The sequence below is a fragment of the Oncorhynchus nerka genome, linkage group LG6 (genome assembly GCF_034236695.1).
Source record: "Oncorhynchus nerka isolate Pitt River linkage group LG6, Oner_Uvic_2.0, whole genome shotgun sequence".
In the NCBI taxonomy this organism is placed as follows: Eukaryota; Metazoa; Chordata; class Actinopteri; order Salmoniformes; family Salmonidae; genus Oncorhynchus; species Oncorhynchus nerka.
Genome location: NC_088401.1, coordinates 41,880,423 through 41,900,861, shown reverse-complemented (window position 1 = coordinate 41,900,861; position 20,439 = coordinate 41,880,423). Strand labels below are relative to the sequence as shown.

At 43.0% G+C, this 20,439-nt stretch overlaps 1 protein-coding gene across 1 annotated transcript in view; it reads right to left on the bottom strand.

Moving 5' to 3' along the window:
• LOC115130454 (MAGUK p55 subfamily member 7-like) overlaps window positions 1-18,596 on the bottom strand; it is a 246,094-nt gene extending 227,498 nt beyond the window's left edge. Inside the window, exon 1 of the mRNA XM_029661620.2 lies at window positions 18,437-18,596. The gene's annotated coding sequence lies outside the window, so the exon portion shown is untranslated. The remainder of the gene's footprint in view (window positions 1-18,436) is intronic.
• Window positions 18,597-20,439: the final 1,843 nt, after the last annotated feature.

Below are 20,439 nucleotides of genomic sequence, written 5' to 3'. Positions count from 1 at the left end.
CTGTCAGTCTGCATGAAGCAGCCAGAGATGTCAGTCTGCAAAGAGCTGCCAGTCTGCAGGGTGCTGTCAGCTGAGCTGCCAGTCTGGAGCTGCAGTCTGCAGGTGCTGTCAGTCTGCATGAAGCAGCCAGAGCTGCCAGTCTGCAAAGAGCAGTCAGAGCCAGTCTGCATGAAGCAGGAGCTGCCAGTCTGCAAGGAGCTGCCAGTCTCAGTCCTGCATGGAGCAGTCAGAGCTGTCAGTCTGCATAGAGCAGCTAGATCCACCAGTCAGCCATAATCTTCCAGATCTGCCAGTCAACCAGTCTCTTCCAGATCTGCCAGTCAACCAGTCTCTTCCAGATCTGCCAGTCAACCAGTCTCTTCCAGATCTGCCAGTCAACCAGTCTCTTCAGATCTGCCAGACCATCTTCCAGATCTGCCAGTCAACCAGAATCTTCCAGATCTGCCAGTCAACCAGAATCTTCCAGATCTGCCAGAATCTTCCAGATCTGCCAGTCACCAGAATCCACCAGAATCTTCCAGATCTGCCAGTCAACCAGAATCTTCCAGATCTGCCAGTCAACCAGAATCTTCCAGATCTGCCAGTCAACCAGAATCTTCCAGATCTGCTAGTCAACCAGAATCTTCCAGATCTGCTAGTCAACCAGAATCTTCCAGATCTGCTAGTCAACCAGAATCTTCCAGATCTGCTAGTCAACCTGAATCTTCCAGATCTGCTAGTCAACCTGAATCTTCCAGATCTGCTAGTCAACCTGAATCTTCCAGATCCGCCAGCCAGCCAGGATCTACCGGAGCCTACTACCTACCTGAGCTTCATCTCAGTACTGGGCTTCCTCTCAGTACTGGGCTTTCTCTCAGTACTGAGCTTCCCCTCAGTTCCGGGCTGCCCCTCAGTTCCCGAGCTGCCCCTCAGTCCCGAGCTGCCCCTCAGTCCCGAGCTGCCCCTCAGTCACGAGCTGCTCCTCAGTTCAGTGGGGTTCTGGGTGAGGACTATTAGGCCATGGTCGGCGGCGAGGGTGGATTATCCCAGGACGCGAAGGGGAGGAACTAGGACATTAAGGAAGTGGGGTCCACGTCCCGAGCCGGAGCCGCCACCATGGACAGACGCCCACCCGGACCCTCCCTATGGTTTTGAGGTGCGTCCGGGAGTCCGCACCTTAGGGGGGAGGGTTCTGTCACGCCTTGGTCATAGTGTTTTGTGTTTTCGTTATATATTTGGTCAGGCCAGGGTGTGACAAACGAAGAACGCCGTTACACCATCTCATATGTACAGTGGGGCAAAAAAGTATTTAGTCAGCCACCAATTGTGCAAGTTCTCCCACTTAAAAAGATGAGAGAGCAACAGTGTGTGAAAACCTTGTGAAGACTTACAGAAAACGTTTGACCTCTGTCATTGACAACAAAGGGTATATAACAAAGTATTGAGATAAACTTTTGTTATTGACCAAATACTTATTTTCCACCATAATTTGCAAATATATTAATTAAAAATCCTACAATGCGATTTTCTGGATTTTTTTTTTTCATTTTGTCTGTCATAGTTGAAGTGTACTTGTGATGAAAATTACAGGCCTCTCATCTTTTTAAGTGGGAGAACTTGCAAAATTGGTGGCTGACTAAATACTTTTTTGCCCCACTGTATATACTGTACTCTATACTATGCCACTGCATCTTAGTCCATTGCCGCTTTGACATATGTATATATATTAATCCATTCCTTACTTACATTTACGTGTATTTTGGGTATATGTTGTGAAACTGTTAGATATTATTGCACTGTCGGAGCTAGAAGCACAAGCATTTCGCTACACCCGCAATAACATCTGCTAAACACATGTTTGTGACCAATAACATTTGATCGGGGGGTTCTCAAACTTTTTTGGGTCGAGGACCCCTTTTGTTATAGCAAATTCATCAGGGACCCCCTCATAAAATCAGAACACAACTTGAGTGAGATAAAAAGAGCATACACGGAGTTTTACTATGACTTTGGCAGTGCATGGCCAGATGAACCAAGTCTCTGGACCTAGGAAGGAACATTTTAGAAGGCTCACCTCTTGGCATCAGAGTGAAAAATAAATAGTTTTCAAGCTAATTATATGCAATTCTACAGACTGTCATATGGCAGAGATATTTGTTGTTGTTGCAGCTTTGATGCTAATATCCTACAATTCTACAAATTGTTCCATGAGGCAAAGTCAAATTTGTGCATTTATGTAAAAATAAGTAGTATTGAGTTTATTAATGGTTAATTGGTGGAGTATAGGCCTACTGTGGATACCAATATCCCTGTGAGCCTCCCAGTCCCATGTTGCCCAGGGAGGCTAATAGCTTACTCCTGTCTATACAGCAATAAATCCAATCATTCAAAATAGGCTATACAGCAAGGATCATTAACTTAAAAAATAAAAACACAAAAAAACACAAAGTGGATTGTTTTAAATCAAATTGACTTAGAGTCAGAAGGGCCTGCAATTTGGGCAGAGCGAGTGGCAAACACCAAATACTGTAGATGATTGTTGAGACTGTCAATGAAAACCAAAGAGATCCAGCCAGGCATATTGCATTATGTAAAAAGACAATCGCAGAAAAACTGTTTGGAAAACAAAAATGGCTATTGCTGTACAGAGAAGATAATGAAAAGATACTAATAAGTATTTTAGTGGGACGGCAGGGTAGCCTAGTGTTAGAGCGGTGGACTAGCAACCGAAAGGTTCAAATCCCCAAGCTGACAAGGTAAAAATCTGTCGTTCTGCCCCTGAACAGGCAGTTAACCCACTGTTCCTAGGCCATCATTGAAAATAAGAATTTGTTATTAAAACTGACTTGCCTAGTTAAATAAAAGTTTAGTTATCAAAATGATAAACTTAATTGAGAAAATAGTCTTATTGGCACCAGTGGATAACGGTGAGAGTGCATATTTAATGTCTTTATCATTGGGTTAGTGACACTTTGTTTTTGGAAAATAAATTTCCTCCATGTTAGATGGATGTCATATTGTATTTGTGTCTCCCCTTTTCGTAGGCCTAATATATGGATCAGACAACGTCGTTTTTATTGATCTGTTTGTCAGTGTCAGCAGAGTAGGCTAACCTGTACTTTTTGTCGTATAAAAAAAAAAAGACATGCCTCAGAATACGTAGTAAAACGTTCAAGTATATGTTTTCAAAATGCATACTGCCTCCAGCTCATTGCAAAGTGGTGTGTGACGTGCTGAAGACTGCCTAGTTGCCTAAACACGCTTCAAATACCAGTTGAGAATTAAAAATAGTAACTGCGATTGCCTTTAAAACTGTCGCACAATGATTGGGCTTATTAAAGCATGTTTCACTCCAGCAGCAACAAACAGCTGTATCAGAAGTTCTCGTGCTACATTGACTGGTATTTCATTCAATGAATAGGCTAAAGTGATTTACCTGCCATGAAAACCACTGCTGCTACTTCTGCTGCTCCAACAGCACATCCAAGTACCAAACCCACCCCAGTCATGAAAGGAGCCAACGAAGCAGCGGAGGGAGGAGAGAAAGAAAGGGAGGACAGAGTAAACCCTCCACCACTGTCAGCAGTATTCTGACCTGAGGGAGGGGTTGGAAGGTTGCGTTCAAATGGCACCCTATTCACTATATTGTGTACTCATTTTGAAAAGAGCCCTATGGCAATAGGGTGCCAGTTGAGACACAGCCAAAGACCGGCAAAACGCACCCACACACCCAGCCCTGACCGGATGCCCTCCCTCACAAAGGCACAGTCTGACAACATACCAAACCCCTTTCTTTCTTCAGTGTTTTTGTTCATCCTTCTTGCTAGTCATCAGAATCCATTCTGTATCCACAAGGAAAGTCAAAGAGCAAGATCATGGGCTAGGGTCATCACATACAATACAAGAATTCAGACCCCTTCCTTCGTCCACATTTTGTTACATTACAGCCTTATTTTAAAATGGAAAACATGTCCTCATAACTCCACACACAATACCCCATAATGACAAAGCGAACATGGGATTAGAGAAATATTTGCTAATTTGTTAAAAAATAATAATAATAATATTCAGACCCTTTGGTATTAAGACTCGAAATTGAGCTCAGGTGCATCCCATTTCCATTGATCATCCTTGATCAAACCCAGTGCCTCTTTGCTTGACATCATGGGAAAATCAAAAGAAATCAGCCAAGACCTCAGAAAAAAAAGTTGTAGACCTCCACAAGTCTGGTTCATCCTTGGGAGCAATTTCCAAACGCTTGAAGGTACCACGTTCATCTGTACAAACAATAGTATGCAAGTATAAACACCATGGGACCATGCAGCCATCATACCGCTCAGGATGGAGACGCGTTCTGTCTCCTAGAGATTTACATACAGTACTTTGGTGTACAACGTGCAAATCAATCCCAAAACAACAGCAAAGGACCTTGTGAAGATGCTGGAAGAAACAGGTTCAAAACTTTTTATATCTACAGTAAAACGAGTCCTATATCGACATAACCTGAGAGGCTGCTCAGCAAGGAAGAAGCCACTGCTCCAAAACTGCCATAAAATAGCCAGACTACGGTTTGCAAATGCACATGGGGACAAAGATTTTAGAGAAATGTCCTCTGGTCTGATAAAACAAAAATAGAATTGTTTGGTCATAATGACCATCGTTATGTTTGGAGGAAAAAGGGGGAGGTTTGCAAGCCGAAGAACACCGTCCCAACCGTGAAGCAAGGGGTTGGCAGCCTCACGTTGTGGCGGTGCTTTGCTGCAGGAGGGACTGGTGCACTTCACAAAATAGATGGCATCATGAGCGTGGAAAAGTATGTTGATATATTGAAGCAATATCTCAAGACATCAGTCAGGAAGTTAAAGCTTGGTCGCAAATGGATCTTCCAAATGGACAACAAAGTCAAGGTATTGGAGTGGCCATCACAAAGCCCTGAGCTCAATCCTATAGAACATTTGTGGGCAGAACTGAAAAAGTGTGTGCGAACAAAGAGGCCTACAAACCTGACTCAGTTACACCAGATCTGTCAGGAGGAATGGGCAAAAATGCACCCAATATATTGTGGGAAGCTTAAAAACATCTTATGACTGCAGGGGCAGTATTGATTAGCTTGGATGAAAAGGTGCCCAGAGTAAACTGCCGGCTCCTCAGTCCCAGGTGCTAATATATGCATATTATTATTAGTATTGGATAGAAAACACTTTGAAATTTCTAAATCTGTTTGAATGATTGTGAATATAACAGAACTCATATGGCAGGCAAAAACATGAGAAAAAATCCAACCAGGAAGTGGGAAATCTGAGGTTGGTCGATTTTCAACTCAGCCCCTATACAGTGGGATATTGGTCATCTTGCACTTCCTAAGGCTTCCACTAGATGTCAACGGTCTTTAGAAACTTATTTGAGGCTTCTATTGTGAAGTGGGGCCGAATTGAGTCAGAGGTCTGGCAGCAGTCACGCGCTGGTCACGCAGATTTCACATGAGAGGTATCTCCCGTTCCTTTGCTTTTCTGAAGACAAAGGAATTCTCCGGTTGGAACATTATTGAAGATTTATGTTAAAAACATCCTAAAGATTGATTCCATACATCGTTTGACAAGTTTCTACGGGCTGTAACGGAACTTTTTGACATTTCGTCTGCAACTAATGAAAGCACTTTGTGAGTTTTGATTTGTTTACCAAACATGCTAGCAAAGGTAGCTATTTGGACAAAAATGGTGGACATTATCGAACAAATGAAACATTTATTGTGGACCTGGGATTCCTGGGAGTGCATTCTGATCAAGATCATCAAAGGTAAGGGAATATTTATAATGTTATTTCTGACTTCTGTTGACTCCAACATGGCGGATATATGTATTTGTTCTCTGAGCGCTGTTCTAAGATTATAGCATGGTTTGCTTTTTCCGTAATGTTATTTGAAATCTGACACAGCGGTTGCATTAAGGAGAAGTATATCTTTAATTCCATGTATAACACTTGAATTTTCACCAACAGTTATGAGGAGTATTTCTGTAAATTGATGTGGCTCTCTGCAATATCACCGGATGTTTTTGGAACTACTGAACATAACGCGCCCAATGTATACTCAGATATAAATATGAACTTTATTGAACAAAACATACATGTATTGTGTAACATGAAGTCCTATGAGTGTCATTTGATGAATATCATCAAATGTTAGTGATTCATTTTATCTCTATTTGTGCTTTTTGTGACTCCTCTCTTTGGCTGGAAAAATGGCTGTGTTTATCTGTGGTTTGGCTCTGACCTAACAATCGTTTGTGGTGCTTTCGCTGTAAAGCCTATTTGAATCAGGACACTGTGGTGGGATTAACAACAAGATGACCTTTTAAAATGGTATAAAATACTTACATTTTAATTATGAGATTTCTGTTTTGAATTTGGCGCCCTGCACTTTCACTGGCTGTTGCCATATCGATCCCGTTGACGGGATTTCAGCCCTAAGAAGTTAAGGAACACTACCCGAAGCGTTTGACCCAAGTTAACCTTTTTGGGATAGGGGGCAGCATTTTCACTTTTGGATGAATAGCGTGCCCAGAGTGAACTGCCTCCTACTCTGTCCCAGATGCTAATATATGCATATTAGTATTGGATAGAAACCACTCTGACGTTTCTAAAACTGTTTGAATGATGTCTGTGAGTATAACAGAACTCATTTGGCAGGCGAAAACCTGAGAAAAATCCAACCGGGAAGTGGGACATCTGAGGTTTGTAGTTTTTCAAAGCTTGGCCTACCAAATACACATTGAGATATGGATGAGGTTGCAATTCCTACGGCTTCCACTAGATGTCAACCGTATTTTGAAACTTGAATGAGGATTCTACTATAAAAGGAGGGGCTCATGAGACCTCTGACGCGCGCTCCCGACAGAGTTACCTCACGTTCCAGTGCTTTTTCTGAAGACAAAGGAATTCTCCGGTTGGAGCATTATTGATGTTTTATGTTAAAAACATAACGACTGATACCATACATCGTTTGACATGTTTCTAAAGGACTGTAACGGAACTTTTTGAATTTTAAAGTGGTGAAGGAATTTTTACTAGGGTTAAATGTCAGGAATTGTGAAAAACTGAGTTTAAATGTATTTGGCTAAGGTGTATGTACATGTCATGCTCTGACCATAGAGGACCAAGGGTTCTCTATGGTATTTGGGTCAGAGCGTGACTAGGGGTTGTTCAAGTCATGTTGGTGGGTTGTATGGTTTTTTATTTTACCTTTATTTAACCAGGTAGGCAAGTTGAGAACAAGTTCTCATTTACAATTGCGACCTGGCCAAGATAAAGCAAAGCAGTTCGACAGATACAACGACATAGAGTTACACATGGAGTAAAACAAACATAACAGTCAATAATACAGTATAAACAAGTCTATATACAATGTGAGCAAATGAGGTGAGAAGGGAGGTAAAGGCAAAAAAGGCCATGGTGGCAAAGTAAATACAATATAGCAAGTAAAACACTGGAATGGTAGTTTTGCAATGGAAGAATGTGCAAAGTAGAAATAAAAATAATGGGGTGCAAAGGAGCAAAATTAATTAATTAAATACAGTTGGGAAAGAGGTAGTTGTTTGGGCTAAATTATAGGTGGGCTATGTACAGGTGCAGTAATCTGTGAGCTGCTCTGACAGTTGGTGCTTAAAGCTAGTGAGGGAGATAAGTGTTTCCAGTTTCAGAGATTTTTGTAGTTCGTTCCAGTCATTGGCAGCAGAGAACTGGAAGGAGAGGTGGCCAAAGAAAGAATTGGTTTTGGGGGTGACTAGAGAGATATACCTGCTGGAGCGTGTGCTACAGGTGGGAGATGCTATGGTGACCAGCGAGCTGAGATAAGGGGGGACTTTACCTAGCAGGGTCTTGTAGATGACATGGAGCCAGTGGTTTTGGCGATGAGTATGAAGCGAGGGCCAGCCAACGAGAGCATACAGGTCGCAATGGTGGGTAGTATATGGTGCTTTGGTGACAAAACGGATTGCACTGTGATAGACTGCATCCGATTTGTTGAGTAGGGTATTGGAGGCTATTTTGTAAATGACATCGCCAAAGTCACCAAAGGTTTCCAATTAGAGGCAGCTGGTAATCGTTGCCTCTAACTGGGGATCATATTTAGGAAGCCCTTTCTCTCACCTGCTTTGTGGGATATTGTGTTTATGCTTCTTGCACCACTGATGTCACGTTTTCGGTTGGTCCGTCCATTAAAACAACCGTGACAGTAAACTTCCGACTTCAACTGTATGAGTCATATAACGCCTGATGAGAGCACTGTCAGGAATACTAACAGTGTTTTTTTAATTAAAAGACACAATTACTCATCAACAACAATACTAAAATAAAGTGCAATATGCATGTGAAATCAATATGTAAACATGTCTCGACATTGTATAATCCTATGCTATAATGTTTTCTTACAAGGAGAAAAACATGCACACTGTAGCACTTCTCATGTCCCACTCTGGGGTAATGTGATGGATGGGCTGTCACTGTTTAGTAGCTCTCTGTAGCCCCGGAGGTCCATCCATCTGTAGTGAGCGTGACATAGGGTTGGCCAATTCATTGACAACTTTGGCTTTAGCTTGCTTAGTTTAAAGCGAGTACCACCTGTTTTCTGAAATGGGTGCGAGAGGGCGAAGTTCGTACCGTTGCTCGAGCACTTTCACGAGGTGCTGAAACCTCCTATGCTTCTCAACCACCGAGAATGGGTAAACATAGTCTATCGCTCTTGTAATTTCTTTGCTCCGGTCTGAATCAGCTGCGATAGGCTGCTTGAATGCAGAAGGTAGACGAAGTTGTGTTGTTGTTTTTATGTGTTTCTTGCTCCGGTGGTACTGGAGTGATGTCGGCGTAAATGTGTCAACATGTTTGAGGTATTAGCAGCTGAATAGGCTATTCTGGTTGAGCAGTGGCGACATACTTTCTCTGTCTGTCGACTTTGTAATCTACCAGGAAGTAAAATGTTCCCAAACTGCAGATTTCTCAACCCCAGCACTCGCCATCGTACAGAACTAGTTGCCGGCTGCGCCTTACAAAAGTACAGTTTGAAATACAACAATTAAGATTTTAATTTGGATTACAACATTTGAATAGGCTGTAGTTTTAACGGAATAGCCTGAAATGTATTTTCTTAGCTCCGATTTACTTGAGCCATACAATGCAGTGTAGGCATAGGCTGAAGGCCTAGTGTTTTTTGTATTTATTTTTCTGTATTCATTGGAGTTCACAGTGCGCACTGAATCAAGGTCCCTGTACCGAATGGTTCGGTACAAATACATATACTGTTACACCTCTACCTCATAGGGAAGGAGTTCGTGCTGGAGATGGATCACCGGGCCTTTCAATGGCTCCATCAGATGAGAGACACATACTGTATTAGAAGATTACCAGGTGGTACCTTTCCTTACAGCCCTTCAAGTTCTCTGTCCTGGACCTGGTAAAGAGAACATCATGGCAGACTTCCTGTCATGTCATCAGGATGAATACGTTTTGCACCGACTTCGCACTGCGACATCACGTCTGTCACATCACGATGTTGTCACCATCGACGATGGCTGTCAACCTTCTATATCTGATACCATCTTAATATCGCCCAACCCTAATGTCCATATCACAACACCTTGATGCCTAAACTTCTCTCGTTCCCCCAAAGACGCAATTTGTGACACATCCTACAGGTACCTCCACATCACTGTGCATTCCTGGAGAGAGATAAACAATAAAACATGGGAACATCTGGACATTCGTGCAGCAGAATGCATAATCAACCATTCACCTAAATAGGTCATCACTCAGCAGTCATATTGCGCATCCCTCCCTGCCCCTATGTTACTGTATATAAGCCAAAGGACATGCTGCCTGTCATCTAATACTTTGCGGTGAGTGTCTGCATCCCAAATGGCACCCTATTCGTTATATATAGTGGGACCCAGGCCCCTATGGGCTCTCGTCAAAGGGAATAGGGTGCCATTTGGGATACAGATTATGAGTCAGGGGCCTCCTGAGTGTCGCAGCGTCACTACAGACCTGGGTTCGATCCCACGAAGTGTCACAACTGGCCGCGACCGGGGGTCCCATAGGGTGGTGCACAATTGGCCCAGCTTCGTACGGGTTCAGGGAGGGTTTGACCAGGGGGGCTTTACTTGGCTCATCGTGCTCTAGCAACTCCTTGTGTCGGACCAGGCGCCTGCAGGCTGACTCTGGTAGTCAGTTGAACAGTGTTTCCTCCAACACATTGGTGCAACTGGCTTCCGGGTTAAGGCTAAGGTTAAGAAGCGCGGTTTGAAGGACACATGACTCGACCTTCGCCTCTCCCAAGCCCATTGGGGAGTTGCAGCGATGAGACAAGACTTAAATTAGGGCCTCCCAGGTGGCGCAGTGGTTAAGGGTGCTGTACTACAGCGCCAGCTGTGCCATCAGAGTCCCTGGGTTCGCGCCCAGGCTCTGTCGTGACCGGGAGGTCTGTGGGGCGACGCACAATTGGCCTAGCGTCGTCCGGGTTAGGGAGGGCTTGGCCGGTAGGGATGTCCTTGTCTCATCGCGCACCAGTGACTCCTGTGGCGGGGCCGGGCGCAGTGCGCGCTAACCAAGGTTGCCAGGTGCACGGTGTTTCCTCCGACACATTGGTGCGGCTGGCTTCCGGGTTGGATGCACACTGTTAAGAAGCAGTGCGGCTTGGTTGGGTTGTGTATCGGAGGACGCATGACTTTCAACCTTCGTCTCTCCCGAGCCCGTACGGGAGTTGTAGCGATGAGACAAGATAGTAGCTACTACAACAATTGGATACCACGAAAAAGGGGTAAAATTTAAATTGGGGAAAACTACTACAAAAAAGTTGTTTTGTTTTTTTAAAGACAAAAACAAAATAAACAGTGAGTCAGAAGCAATGCTGATGAGGCAGTAGTGGTTACAGACAGAGGCCAGGACCTTTTTACAACCATCTCTCACATTTCCTTGCTTGCCTTTTTCTACATATGGGAGTTTAGAACTGAACAGCCTGCATTTCTGCATGTATAAGGCATCCACTTATTGTATTGACCTGAGTTTTTACCATCACAAGCATTTGAATTGAGGCGTAGAAATAAGTAAGCCTAACATGGTGATCAAACCGGACGCCTGTGTGCACCATCGTGCGAATATTGATTTTGTACCCCCATACCAGACACAATCAGGACACACAGGTTGAAATATCAAAACAAACTCTGAACCAATTATATTAATTTGGGGACAGGTCAAAAAGCATTAAACATTTAACGCAATTTAGCAATGCTAGCTTGCTGTTGGTAGCTAATTTGTCCTGGGATATAAACATTGGGTTGTGATTTTACCTGAAAGGCACAAGGTCCTCTGACCCAACAATTAATCCACAGATGAGAAAGGAATTTGGTTTACCATTTTGTCATCTCCTCCTTCCTCAGGCTTCTGTTTTACTTCTTTGGACTTTAAATGGCGGTTGGCAACCAACTTTACGATACATTACTGCAACAGACCCACGTGGGTATATGCTCCTAAAGACCATTAAAGAGATGGGAGAGGCCGGACTGGCAGCGTGTTGAGCATCAAAAATAGAACCTATTTCTATTTTAGCGCCTAGCCAAACAGGCGCTCGCTGAGGCACGCGAGCAGTGTGGATGCAATGACTGAATAACATGTATGTGTACATTTATTTTGCATCACGAGCGGTGTGGTTAGCATGTAAGGCTTGCTCCTGATAGGCATGCCTCATTTCCTAGAGACCTAGCCTACAGTAGAGTCTTTCAAATTCTTAATAAGGGTAGCTCTACAGATGATGCAATCTCTATTGCACTCCACACTGCCCTTTCCCACCTGGACAAAAGGAACACCTATGTGAGAATGCTAATTCATTGACTACAGCTCAGCGTTCAACACCATAGTACCCTCAAAGCTCATCACTAAGCTAAAGAACCTGGGACTTAACACCTCCCTCTGCAACTGGATCCTGGACTTCCTGACGGGCCGCCCCCAGGTGGTGAGGGTAGGTAGCAACACATCTGCCACGCTGATCCTCAACACTGGAGCTTCCCAGGGGTGTGGGCTCAGTCCCCTCCTGTACTCCCTGTTCACCCACGACTGCATGGCCAGGCACGACTCCAACACCATCATTAAGTTTGTAGATGACACAACAGTGGTAGGCCTGATCACCAACAACGACGAGACAGCCTATAGGGAGGAGGTCAGAGACCTGGCCGGGTGGTGCCAGAATAACAACCTATCCCTCAACGTAACCAAGACTAAGGAGGTGATTATGGACTATAGGAAAAAGAGCACCGAGCACGCCCCGATTCTCTTCGACGAGGCTGTAGTGGAGCAGGATGAGAGCTTCAAGTTCCTTGGTGTCCACATCAACAACAAACTAGAATTGTCCAAACACACCAAGACAGTCGTGAAGAGGGCACGACAAAGCCTATTCCCCCTCAGGAAACTAAAAAGATTTGGCATGGGTCCTGAGATCCTCAAAAGGTTCTACACCTGAAACATCAAGAGCATCCTGACCGGTTGCATCACTGCCTGGTACGGCAATTGCTCGGCCTCCGACCCCAAGGCACTTCAGAGGGTAGTGGGTACGGCCCAGTACATCACTGGAGCAAAGCTGCCTGCCATCCAGGACCTCTACACCAGGCGGTGTCAGAGGAAGGCCCTAAAAATTGTCAAAAACCCCAGTCACCCCAGTCATAGACTGTCCTCTCTACTACCGCATGGCAAGCGGTACCGGAGTGCCAAGTCTAGGACAAAAAGGCTTCTCAACAGTTTTTACCCCCAAGCCATATGACTCCTGAACAGGTAACCAAATGGTGTGCCCCCCCCACCCCTCTTTTACACTGCTGCTACTCTCTGTTTATCATATATGCATAGTCACTTTAACTATACAGTCATGTACATACTACCTCAATTAAGCCGACCAACCAGTGCTTCCGCAAATTGGCTAACCGGGCTATTTGCATTGTGTCCCACCACCCGCCAACCCTTCTTTTTACACTGCTGCTACTTTCTGTTCATCATATATGCATAGTCGCTTTAACCATACCTACATGTACATACTACCTCAATAAGCCTGACTAACCGGTGTCTGTATATTAGAGGTTGACCGATTTCAAGTTTTCATAACAATCGGAAATCGGTATTTTGGGGCGCCGATTTCCGATTAAAAAAAAAAAATTTTTTTTTTAATACCTTTTATTTAACTAAGCAAGTCAGTTAAGAACACATTCTTATTTTCAATGACTGCCTAGGAACTGTGGGTTAACTGCCTTGTTTAGGGGCAGAACGACAGATTTTCATCTTGTCAGCTCAGGGGTTCCAATCTTGCAACCGCACAGTTAACTAGTCCAACGCTCTAACCATTGCACTCCACGAGTAGCCTACCTGTTACGTGAATGCAGTAGAAGCCAAGGTAAATTGCTAGCTAGCATTAAACTTATCTTATAAAAAACAATCAATCATAATCACTAGTTATAACTAGTAATCCAGTTTAGCAGGCAATATTAACCAGGTGAAATTGTGTCATTTGTCTTGCGTTCATTGCATGCAGAGTCAGGGTATATGCAACAGTTTGGGCTGCCTGGCTCATTGCAAACTAATTTGCCAGAATTTTACGTAATTATGACATACATTGAAGGTTGTGCAATGTAACAAGAATATTTAGACTTAGGGATGCCACCCGTTAGATAAAATTAGAACGGTTCCGTATTTCACTGAAATAATAAACGTTTTGTTTTCGAAATGATAGATTCTGGATTTGATCATATTAATGAACAAAGGCTCGTATTTCTGCGTGTTATTATGTTATAATTAAGTCTGATTTGATAGAGCAGTCTTACTGAGCAGCAGCAGGCCCATAATCATTCATTCAAACAGCACTTTCGTGCGTTTTGCCAGCAGCTCTTCGCAAGCACAGCGCTGTTTATGATTTCAAGCCTATCAGCCTAATGGCTGGTGTAACCAATGTGAAATGGCTAGCTAGTTAGCTGGGTGTGCGCTAATACTGTTTCAAACGTCACTCGCTTTTAGATTTGGAGTAGTTACTCCCCTTGCGCTGCAAGGGGAGTAATGGGTAACGATGCGTCGAGTGTGGCTGTTGTCGATGTGTTCCTGGTTCGAGCCCAGGTAGGGGCGAGGAGGGGGACGGAAGCTATACTGTTACACTGGCAATACTATAGTGCCTTTCCACCTGGCTACTCCTACCCCGGTCAACAGCACTTCACCCCACACAGCAACTCGCCCAAGCCTTCCCCATTTCTCCTTCTCCCAAATCCGTTCAGCTGATGTTCTGAAAGAGCTGCAAAATCTGGACCCCTACAAATCAGCCGGGCTAGACAATCTGGACCCTTTCTTTCTAAAATGATCTGCCGAAATTGTTGCCACCCCTATTACTAGCCTGTTCAACCTCTCTTTCGTATCGTCTGAGATTCCCAAAGATTGGAAAGCAGCTGCGGTCATCCCCCTCTTCAAAGGGGGGGACACTCTTGACCCAAACTGCTACAGACCTATATCTATCCTACCATGCCTTTCTAAGGTCTTCGAAAGCCAAGTCAACAAACAGATTACCGACCATTTCGAATCTCACCATACCTTCTCTGCTATGCAATCTGGTTTCAGAGCTGGTCTTGGGTGCACCTCAGCCACGCTCAAGGTCCTAAACAATATCTTAACCGCCATCGATAAGAAACATTACTGTGCAGCCGTATTCATTGATCTGGCCAAGGCTTTCGACTCTGTCAATCACCACATCCTCATCGGCAGACTCGATAGCCTTGGTTTCTCAAATTATTGCCTCCCCTGGTTCACCAACTACTTATCTGATAGAGTTTAGTGTGTCAAATCGGAGGGTCTGCTGTCCGGACCTCTGGCAGTCTCTATGGGGGTGCCACAGGGTTCAATTCTTGGACCGACTCTCTTCTCTGATCCACCTCTACGCAGACGACACCATTCTGTATACTTCTGGCCCTTCTTTGGACACTGTTAACAACCCTCCAGGCGAGCTTCAATGCCATACAATTCTCCTTCCGTGGACTCCAATTGCTCTTAAATACAAGTAAAACTAAATAAATGCTCTTCAACCGATCGCTACCTACACCTGCCCGCCTGTCCAACATCACTACTCTGGACGGCTCTGACTTAGAATACGTGGACAACTACAAATACTTGGTGTCTGGTTAGACTGTAAACTCTCCTTCCAGACCCATATCAAACATCTCCAATCCAAAGTTAAATCTAGAATTGGCTTCCTTTTTCGCAACAAAGCATCCTTCACTCATGCTGCCAAACATACCCTTGTAAAACTGACCATCCTACCAATCCTCGACATCGGCGATGTCATTTACAAAATAGCCTCCAATACCCTACTCAACAAATTGGATGCAGTCTATCACAGTGCAATCCGTTTTGTCACCAAAGCCCCATATACTACCCACCATTGCGACCTGTACGCTCTCGTTGGGTGGCCCTCGCTTCATACTCGTCGCCAAACCCACTGTCTCCATGTCATCTACAAGACCCTGCTAGGTAAAGTCCCCCCTTATCTCAGCTCGCTGGTCACCATAGCATCTCCCACCTGTAGCACACGCTCCAGCAGGTATATCTCTCTAGTCACCCCTAAAAACCAATTATTTCTTTGGCCGCCTCTCCTTCCAGTTCTCTGCTGCCAATGACTGGAACGAACTACAAAAATCTCTGAAATTGGAAACACTTATCTCCCTCACTAGCTTTAAGCACCAACTGTCAGAGCAGCTCAAAGATTACTGCACCTGTACATAGCCCACCTATAATTTAGCCCAAACAACTACCTCTTTCGCTACTGTATTTAATTTATTTATTTAGCTCCTTTGCACCCCATTATTTTTATTTCTACTTTGCACATTCTTCCACTGCAAATCTACCATTCCAGTGTTTTACTTGCCATTTTGTATTTACTTTGCCTTTACCTCCCTTATCTCACCTCATTTGCTCACATCGTATATAGACTTGTTTATACTGTATTATTGACTGTGTTTGTTTTACTCCATGTGTAACTGTGTCGTTGTTTGTGTCGAACTGCTTTGCTTTATCTTGGCCAGGTCGCAATTGTAAATGAGAACTTGTTCTCAACTTGCCTATCCTGGTTAAATAAAGGTGAAAAAAATATATAAAAGAAAGAAAGAACATCCAATCGTCAAAGGTATATGAAATACAAATGGTAGAGAGAGAAATAGTCCTATAAATACTATATTAACTACAACCTAAAACCTCTTACCTTGGAATATTGAAGTCTCATGTTAAAAGGAACCACCAACTTCCATGTTCTCATGTTCTGAGCAAGGAACTTAAACATTAGCTATTTTACATGGCACACATTTTTACATGGCACATAATTACTTTCTTCTCCAACACTTTGTTTTTGCATTACCGGTATTTAAACCAAATTGAACATGTTTCATTATTTATTTGAGACTAAATTGATTTTATTTATGTTTTATATTAAGTTAAAATAAGTGTTAATTCAGTATTGTTGTAATTGTCATTATTCCAAATAAAAAATATTTACAAATTGGCCGATTAAAATCGGTAGCGGCTTTTTTGGTCCTCCAATAATCGGTGTTGAAAAATCATAATCGGTCGACCTCTACTGTATATAGCCTTGCTACTGTTTTTTTTCTTTAGTTACCCACACACACAAATGATTTTCGCACTATTGGTTAGAGCCTGTAAGTATGCATTTCACTGTAAGGTCTACTACACCTGTTGTATTCAGCGCACGTGACAAATAAACTTTGATTTGACTTAGATATTCCACTTCACCTCCTGAAATATGGAAACCCACAGAAATTCATAACCTGGCTTTAGGTTAATCAACAGCTCAGCAGGAAATGTTGTCTCAATCAGCAAGTACAGTCGCTTAGGCCTAGTACTTTATTCCAATAACAAAAGCTGCCCTACTTCCTTACTGTGCAATTACAATGCAATTACTACAGTACTAGCTATGTAACAGTAGTCAGTACAGTGTTACTACTACACACAGGTATAGAGCTGGGTGCATTTCAGTTGGCAGTGTTAAAACCAAGAAGTTGAGATGAGCCAAGGGTGAAGCACTCTTAGAGTCTCTGTGATCCAGTTGGAAATATACTGGAAGGGAACACCATATCAATACTGGAGACTAACCAGAATCCACAAGAATCGGACTAGGCTTTAGCTTCCAAGCCATATGGTGAAGACAGGAAAGGTGATCTGAGCAGCCGCAGTCAGACCACAGCCCTGCCAGCATCCCCTGGTTTGGCCTAGTCTCCACCCCCTGCAGCAGACCACAAACCACATGGTGATGGCTGGGCCTGGGGGTTTGTCCACCCACTATTTGATTGTACATGTGCAAGAAGATCAGTATCAGTAGCCTATGACCCTTGGCCCTTAAGACCTCAGGCCACACACACTCACCCTGTCTGTCACCTGACTAAAATATGATGTAACAACAATGCTATTACAGTGTTATTACACAGGTATGAGAGCTAAAGTGTTACCTATAATCCCGATACTGTACAAACAATCACTTTTTTGTTTGATCTAAATACTACTACTATTTACGGGCGGCAGGTAGCCTAGTGGTCAGAGCGTTGGATTTGTAACCGAATCCCGAGCTGACAAGATAAAAATCTGTCGTTCTGCCCCTGAACAAGGCAGTTAACCCACTGTTCATAGGCCGTAATTGAAAATAAGAATCTGTTCTTAACTGACTTGCCTAGTTAAATAAAGGTAAAATTAAAAAAATAAAAGATCATGTTTTTTTTTTAAATGTGTGCAAATACTGATGTGTTTACATTTCAAACACCTGTCACCCAGAGCGGCTACAGGTGACATCATCCTAGCTACAGTACTTACTACGCCAGAGACAAAACCAATAAACATTTGGCATAATCTAGCAATGATACAAAGGAGCAAAATACAGAAATGGTGATTGCAATCTGTAGAATCTGAATCATTAGTCATGTTATTATCAACGTCGCGTGCTAAAACTTGAAGTTGCTTAGTTAAGAGAGAGCCGAGCTAGCTTCACTATTACGTCAATAAAGAAAAGATCTAGCTACCATAACATGTATAGTTTCTGATGTTGATGTCCTTATTCCAAACAATGCAAAGCCCCCAAAATAAGGGGTTAGTTTGCAAATATGTACCCAGTTGCCTCGCGCTGTCAGTGACAAGCTCCGTGTCAAAACACTTGGCTCGAGCTCAAGAAGGGGGTCTGTATTCCTTCGCAACCGTGCTAGCTCACTACAGCTAACCTTGCATATTGGAAAGTACAGCTATTATTCCCATATATTTTGTTAATTTGCTAAAGAGATGTGAGCGGATTTAGAAAACAACTTAATTTATTAACCAACTGTTGCCATGAGGACAGAACAGCTGGCAAGTTAGTTTCCCACGCAACATGGAACAGTTTATCGTCAAACGCAATATTACTCACTCAAGCTTCGTTGCATTAGTGCAAATTTGCTCACAGTTTGCTCTTCGCCAGATCACTTCGGGGTAGAAACTCCTTTGCAGTCAGCCTTACTAGCTAGATATTTCAATTCTAGACGGAGACATTTCTGGCTTTTTCAATATCTCAAACTCATCCTTTTACTTTCTCTGACGGGGACACGAGAATTTCACAAAGAAACGCCCAGTCCCAAACTCGTTCAATGAATCTCTTCTTTGATTGGCTGGCATTCCCATTTTGGGTATTCCCAGTTGTTGATCTGCACATTTCCATAGGTCCTCTCTTGTAACATTATTTGAAAAAGAGATGAACAGAATTCAAATGTATTTATAGACTATAGCAATAATAGATCATTTGGATATTCACCATGTTTACATTAAGGTATAGTAAAAACGATTTATAAAGGCTTTATAAATATAAACAATATTCAGACAGTACCAGTCAAAAGTTTACACACCTACTCATTCAATGGTTTATCTTTATTTGTACTCTTTTCTACACTGTAGAATAATAGTGAAGACATCAAAACTATGAAATAACACATATGGAATCATGTTGTAACCAAAAAAAATTGTTAAACAAATCGAAATATATTTTAGATTCTTCAAAGTAGCCACCCTTTGCCTTGATGATAGCTTTGCACACTCTTGGCATTCTTTCAACCAGCTTCATGAGGTAATCACCTGGAATGCATTTCAATTAACAGGTGTGCTTTGTTAAGTTCATTTGTGGAATTTCTTTCCTTAGTGCGTTTGAGCCAATCAGTTGTGTTTTGATATAAGGTAGGGGTGGTATACAGAAGATAGCCCTATTTGGTAAAAGACCAAGTCCATATTTATGGCAAGAACAGCTCAAATAAGCAGAGAATCGACAGTCCATCATTACTTTAAGACATGCAGGTCAGTCAATGCGGAAAATGTCAAGAAATGCAGTCGCAAAACCATCAAGCGCTATGATGAAATTGGTTCTCATAAGGACCACCACAGGAAAGGAAGACCCAGATTTACCTCTGCTGCAGAGGATAAGTTAATTCGAGTTGCCAGCCTCAAAAATTGCAGCCCAAATAAATGCGTCACAGAGTTCAAGTAACAGACGCATCTCAACATCAACTGTTCAGAGGAGACTGTGTGAATCAGCTCTTCATTGTCAAATTGCTGTAAAGAAACCACTAATAATAAGAAGAGACTTGCTTGGGCCAAAAAACATGAGCAATGGACATTAGACCGGTGGAAATCTGTCCTTTGGTCAGATTTTTGGTTCCAACTGCCGTGTCTTTGTGAAACGCAGAGTAAGTGATCTGGTGATCTCCGCATGTGTGTTTCCCACTGTGAAGCATGGATGAAGAAGTGTGATGGTTTCGGGGTGCTTTGCTGGTGACACAGTCTGTGATTTATTTAGAATTCAACGCACACTTAAACAGCATTCTGCAGCGATATGCCATCCCATCTGGTTTGCGCTTAGTGGGACTATAATTTGTTTTTCAACAGGACAATGACCCAACACACCTCCAGCTGGTGTAAGGGCCATTTGACCAAGAAGGAGAGTGATGGAGTGCTGCATCAGATGGCCTGGCCTCAACTATCACCCGACCTCAACACAATTGAGATTTCTTGGGAAATGTTGAATTGAAAGGAAAAGTGAAGGAAAAGCAGCCAACAAGTGCTCTGCATATGTGGGAACTCCTTCAAGACTGTTGGGAAAGCATTCCAGGTGAAGCTGGTTGAGGGAATTCCAAGAGTGTGCAAAGCTGTCAAGGCAAAAGGTGGCTACTTTGAAGAATCGAAAATATATTTAGCTTTGTTTCACACTTTTTGGGTTACTATATGATTCCATATGTGGTATTTCATAGTTTTGATGTCTTCACTATTACCCTACAATGTAGAAAATAGTAAAAATAAAGAAAACCCTCGAATGAGTAGGTGTGTCCAAACTTTTGACTGGTACTGTAAATTCAACATTTTGGCAGGTATCTCACTCCATAGACTTGC